Below are 6,341 nucleotides of genomic sequence, written 5' to 3' on the forward strand. Positions count from 1 at the left end.
TTACATTGGCTGACCAAAAGCAGCTGTGACCACATGTGACCAAAGTAGAACAACCGCATCATCATTAGGCAACCCAACCGAGAACGAGTGGAAGACTAAAAACAGAAGACAAAAAACTTGCATTTACTGGTGAGGTAAGTTGTGTTTACAATTAGTTTATTACTGTAACATGTGTCTGTAACAGTGCAGCTGTTCTTATCGAATCAACCCCTCCCAACTTTAGTTTTATGAGTCAGGATAGAATGCATAAGAAAGGAGGTGGAGCTGCTGTTCTGTTCAATGATTCCCTTCAATGCAGGAAGACATCTTATGGGAACTTTGATTCTTTTGAATATGTGGCCCTTCAGCTGAAATGCTCCTCTCGAGCTCTGTTCCTAATTATCTACAGACCACCCAAATACTGTGCAATTTTTTTTGATGACTTTATTGAACTGCTGTCTATAGTGTGTGTTGACTTTGACCGACTAGTCATTGTTGGTGATTTTAACATCCATGTTGACAACCCCCAGGACAGAGGGGCTAAAGAACTGTTTTTTAGCCCCTCTGTCCTGGGGGTTGTCAACATGGATGTTAAAATCACCAACAATGACTAGTCGGTCAAAGTCAACACACACTATAGACAGNAGACGTTTTTGTTTTCATTTGCGGTGAAAGAAACAGTTTTTTTAGCTCAAGGCTAACCGTCTGTTTTGGCCAGGACCCTTTCAAATAGTATTCTTGTACCACATAGGATCTCTTGAAAAGCAATTAAAAAGAAAATGACAGGAAAGAGAAGACAGTAGAGACAAATGGGTCCTAAAAAGTATCTCCATAGCCATCTGGAAAGGCAAAAAGGCAAGCATGCGACTTGTGAGTTAGTGGACCATAATCCAAGGGAGGGAAAATACGTACTGAAGGGTAATTTTGATGGCAGTTGGAAACACAACTGAAATAGCAACAAAGTGTAAGGCCTTCTTTTTGAAAGCCAAAGGATTTTCCAAGTCAGAGGCTTAAATACGACTGCCAGGACAACATTATTAAATTGTTTATTGGGCTTTAGAATGCAGACATTCGTTTCTTTTTCTTTTGAAGCCGCAGATAATTGTGGTTTTAAGGCCCCTATTATTGTTTTATTTCTCTCCCTCTCTTACTTTCTCTCACCAACTGCGAGTGGTGTGTGTGTATGTGGTGTGTGTGTGTGTGTGTGTGTGTGTGTGTGTACTTGTGGGACCTAAACCTGTTTGCATAGTCACGTGTGGGACTCGCCTCCCTTATGGGACAAAATGGAGGTCCCATAAGGGGAATCATTAATTTTAGGGTAAGACTTGGTTAGGTTTAGGGTTAGGGTAAGATTAAGGGTAAGGTTAGGCATGTGTTGTTTATGGTTAAGGTTAGGATAAGCTCATGAAATGCATTTAAGTGTGTGTGTGTGTGTGTGTGTGTGTGTGTGTGTGTGTGTGTGTGTGTGTGTAGGTAGGTAGTACGTACGTACGTAGAGTAGTATAGTAGTTGTGTGTGTGTGTGTGTGTGTGTGTGTGTGTGTGTGTGTGTGTGTGTGTGTGTGTGTGTGTGTGTGTGTGTGTGTGTGTGTGTGTGTGTGTGTTCATTTTCAAATAGTTAGATCATTTGCTGACTAAATGGCCCCCTGCTCAGAGTTTAAAAACCATAGTCATACCATCACTGTCTTAACGATGCCACATCCAACAGACTCATTATTTCTAATACAAACACCCCCATACATAACAAATAAGCACACCCAGTGGTCAATGACCTAGTGTGTGGGTTGCTGAGTAGGAATCTCTGAGACATTAAAACAATTTCTCCTCTGTGCTGCTCAGCTTAATGCTGCAAGCATGCAACCACATGGCACTGGCAGAGATGCCTTTCAAACAACAAGGCTACAGCATTCGCAACAGAGCCTGTACAGAGAGGAAACACAAACATTCCTGTTCTCCCTGAAACAGGCAATAACAAGCCATTGTTTGATCCCTCTAACTCCATCTGACTGGCTGTGTTTCTCTCTCTGTGTACAGTTTGTGCCAAGACATCGAATGTCTCTTTCCTCGGGTTGTCTTGTCAGGCAGGGCACGAGGATCTGTGAAGAGATAAAAACTCACCTGAACTGCTAGAAGGCCGTCTGCATCAGGAAGAATACGATAGGTGTGAACATGACGTTGAAACCTTAGGAAAACAAAAATAGCTCCTATTAATGCCATGGCAAATTACTACATACGCTTCTGAGCAAACATTCAAAGGGAAAATGTACTTAAATGTATTGTTTAAATACGTACCAGATGTCTAACTGTAGTTAAAGACATTGTAACTTTCTTAACAAGGCGCCAGTTGTTTTACAGATCACTAATGACGTGTTTTGTGTAAGAGACTTAGATCATCTCCATCAGTCACGTCAGAGGCAGTTATTTCAGGCAGCACGTAACAATGAGGCCATCTTTTTACTAAGTCAGCTACTGTATATGAGCTGAACAAAAGAGAACCATGACATCTTGATGAGCTCATCAAATGTGTGGAGAAATGTAAGAAACTAAAAGAGGGGAATGACATATCAAGAAAAGAACGAAGGGAAAGAGGGTGCTCTGCGAGCGGCCCGGCTCAGCTTTCAGGAATGTATCTGGCTCGGGCTGATGAGCAGACAGCGTAGTGCGGTCGCCGGGGCTCCCGCCCTCTTCAGAGGCCCCAGGGAAGAAATAGGGGTAAGAGGGGAAACAGGGAGTCCTGGGCCAGGGTTTGACAGGACAGTTAGTCTGGAGAGGGTCTCTGTGTGAGGTTGGCCCAGCCTGTACGCAACACTCGAGCCATTCTTTGCTGGCAGATGACGGTGAAAGTGATGGATATGACAGTGTGAGTGAAGCTGCTGAATCCATTTACAGATGAAGACATTCTGTAGAAATGTTACGTTTATGACTAGTTTCCAATCTTATACGACAACATCTAAAGGTTTCACAAAATAATGTGATTGGGCATAGTTTTACACAAAAGAAGAGCTTTCTTTTTCTTCTCTCATCGGGCAGCATTTACTACTTCAAGACATCCTGCATGAATCATTCATTAAGTATTTTCAAGTGGGTGGAGCATATCAAATTCTACGTATAAAGTAAAATTCAGTAACTTCTAAAAAAAAAAGGATTTCTAATGAGTGCAGAGAGTAAAATTCCCTTTTCGTGTAAATGTAGAAGCTTGCAGGTGCTCAAACAGAACATACCATCTAAGATAATAATAGCTTAGTACCTTGGATTTACAGTTCATTGTGATTGGTAAGATATGTCGGTTGTTCTTTAAGTAGTAAATATGTGTGTGTGTGTGTGTGTGTGTGTGTGTGTGTGTGTGTGTGTGTGTGTGTGTGTGTGTGTGTGTGTGTGTGTGTGTGTGTGTGTGTGTGTGTGTGTGTGTGTGTGTACTCACAGCAGGCACAGCGCATAGGCTCCTGGCACAGACTCACTGTCTCTCACTAGGTAGCTGCCATCCCTCCCTGCCCGTGCCAGCAGATCCTCAGCATGCACACGGCTGATGTCACGATGATACCATGCCGCCGTAGCCATGGCAATCAATGACGGGAGATATGTTCATAAAAATAATCCACATGAGGTGATGAACTTGACGTAACACAAATGTAGCCTTAAAGATTTACTGTCTGACTTGCTTAGATGGCCTAACGCTGTCATTCAAGTTGTCAGCGCCAGAGTGTGTTGAGTGGTCGACCTTAGGGTTTACAACTTTCCCATGATCCTTTTCTTGCTGGTCAAAGTGTCAAGTAGACAAGCCATCACTTTGTATTTACCAACTACCACTTCCTGGTCCTGGTTGGTTCCTTCTGGGTCACACATCCTGTTGAGTGGAGGAATAAAGAAGAAACATCCGGCTGATTGTGAGGTTAGTCCACTCCAACAATAGACTGCTCCTTGACAGAAGCTCCAGTCCAGTTTTCCGATAATATCCGTGAGTAGAGAGATCCTGTTTCAGTTTTTGCTTGCGAGTAGCTGCGCCCAGGTGGGTGTGTTGCTCCAACAAACACAGACCATCACAGCAGCGCGAGGGCGAGAGGTAGAGGAAAAATAGTGAGAGGTGCTGCTGCACAGTCTGAATGAGGCAGCCACCCCTGAGGCAATGACGGAGCCTGTAGCTTAACCACAAACACGAGCCCTCCTCTTGTCCCAAAACAAAAACCCCACATGCAAACAACGGGAAAAGAAGAACCAAGAATGGCAAAACAAACAAATCAAGCCGCACACACGGGGCCCACACACTCACACACGAACACACAGCAGAGACAGAAACATACCAGATGGAACTCAGTCAGCACTAAAACCAGACAGGCATGCAACAAAAACCAGACTAATTCAAATGATTTCCCAGCTCTGTTGCCATATAAGGGAAAAGGAACAACCTCCAAAAAGTTCAGCTGATGGCTGCAGTTGTCTTTGCTTCTTCCAGGCCCAGATTCCATTTAGAGTGTGTCTCTGAAGTTGGATGGGGGCTGCTCCGGGGGTCTCACTTTCATGCTGTATGTTTGTGTGCTGGCTCGTGTGTCTTGTCAGTAGAGTCCCGTTCGCACTGGTGTGGTCTCCAGCGGTTCTTCAGAGTGCTGTCAGAGCAGAGGGAGGGAGCAGAGAGGCAGAGGACAACCCTGTTAGAGCGCAGGGCAGACAGAGGAAGTGACTCGACATTCCAGATGGCGGACATAGCCAGGAGAATTCTTGCGAGGGGCTCAACTTCACCACCAGTGTGTGAAACAGCAGACTGCTTCCTTTCTTCTTCCTCTGTCCTCTCTTTATATCTCCCTCACTCAGCCCCTTTACTCAAATTCAAAATAGAAAACAGGGCATACTGCAGGTGAGCTGCCTGGCTAATCCCTCATTGTTTTCATCATCTTTATCTTCAGACGTTTCATCCTTTGACATGCATATTTACTTCCTTTTAACCTTCTTTCTCCCGTCCCAACCCTTTTCTTTTCGTCACCCTAACCCTAAACTGCTCTTCCTCTCTTGCTCACTCCTTCCCTCTCAGCAAAAAAACAGCCTCGATAGCCATATGGTTATGATCATCCTTCACTTTCTTATTTTTGCCCTCCTAGTACATCGCCCATGATTCAGCCCTCCTACTTCCCTCCTTCTCCATTAGCTGGAGCGAATAACTCTGTGGGAAGCTGTTTGATCCCATATTTACTGTTCTGCCTCTCACTACTCAGCAGAAATGTGCCGACCACCAACCGCAGGCCCCATAAAACAAATAGACATAAGTCCATCCCAATCTGATGACATATCAAGTTAACCCTTTATCCATAATCAGTTCTTCTTAATATTGCTATGAGCTCTCTACAGCTTATACTTTAAAGACATATCATATGACAGGATGTCCAGCAGCGCTTTAAATTATTTAAATTAGCACTAAACACAAAGTACAGCTGAGGCTAGGAATATCATTTGTTTTGTTGGTATTTGGTTATAAATCCTACTTGGAATACCAAGCTCATTAGGATTCATCCTTTGAGGACAATGGGTATCTGTCAAGGGGAAACGTCCATTCATTAAACCTGAAATATTTCTAATGACCAGCAGGGGGCGGCTCTGCTGGTTCCAACAATAAGTCTAAATTCATAGAAGTCTATGAGAGAATGACCCCTACTTTTGCCTTGATTTATTACCAGTCACAACAGCAAGGATAATTTTGTATTTAGCTTCTAAGTCTGTGTTTGTGTCATTATCACATGTCATGCAAGTTAAGTTAAAAAACTTGGCGTGGTCTGAAGAAGGGGGGCTGAGAGGCCATTGACCCTCCCATTTTACGCCCATGGCTAATATGCAAGGCAAGTTTATCATGCCATCAAATAAATGTTAAAAGTGCGTAATTTAGATCAAAATCAAGGAGTAAACATTTTATCAATGAGTTTATGGTCTCAACTGTTAGTTTCAAATCTTCTTCGATACATATATTTGTTAATTTAATAAATGTAGTAATATAAATGAGTCAATAGGTGTTAAGTATGCTTTAGGGTGTGTTTACCTTGTGATTGACCATGTGTTACCACAGTGCCGTGGTACCCCAACTGGAGTAAATTGCTATCAGAGCTAGCTTAGCTTTAGAAGAAGAATTGGTACCAATTTACAATAAGACTACCCTTATAAAGGATTCATAAAGGGTTTATAATGAGGTTATTAATTAAGTTGTAAACACTTTATTAATCATTAAGAACCATTTAAAAACCAGTTCTAACATATTTTTCATACATCAACACAGGCTCACTATTTGGCAAGATGACTAAGCCTTATATTGGCTACCTAGCTTACTTCGTGTTCTTCATCAGCCAGCATCCTTGGTATCTGTTGTTCACTGAGTTGATTCCCCCC

This window comes from Notothenia coriiceps, unplaced genomic scaffold (genome assembly GCF_000735185.1).
Source record: "Notothenia coriiceps isolate Sejong01 unplaced genomic scaffold, NC01 NC01_scaffold00028799, whole genome shotgun sequence".
Lineage (NCBI taxonomy): Eukaryota > Metazoa > Chordata > Actinopteri > Perciformes > Nototheniidae > Notothenia > Notothenia coriiceps.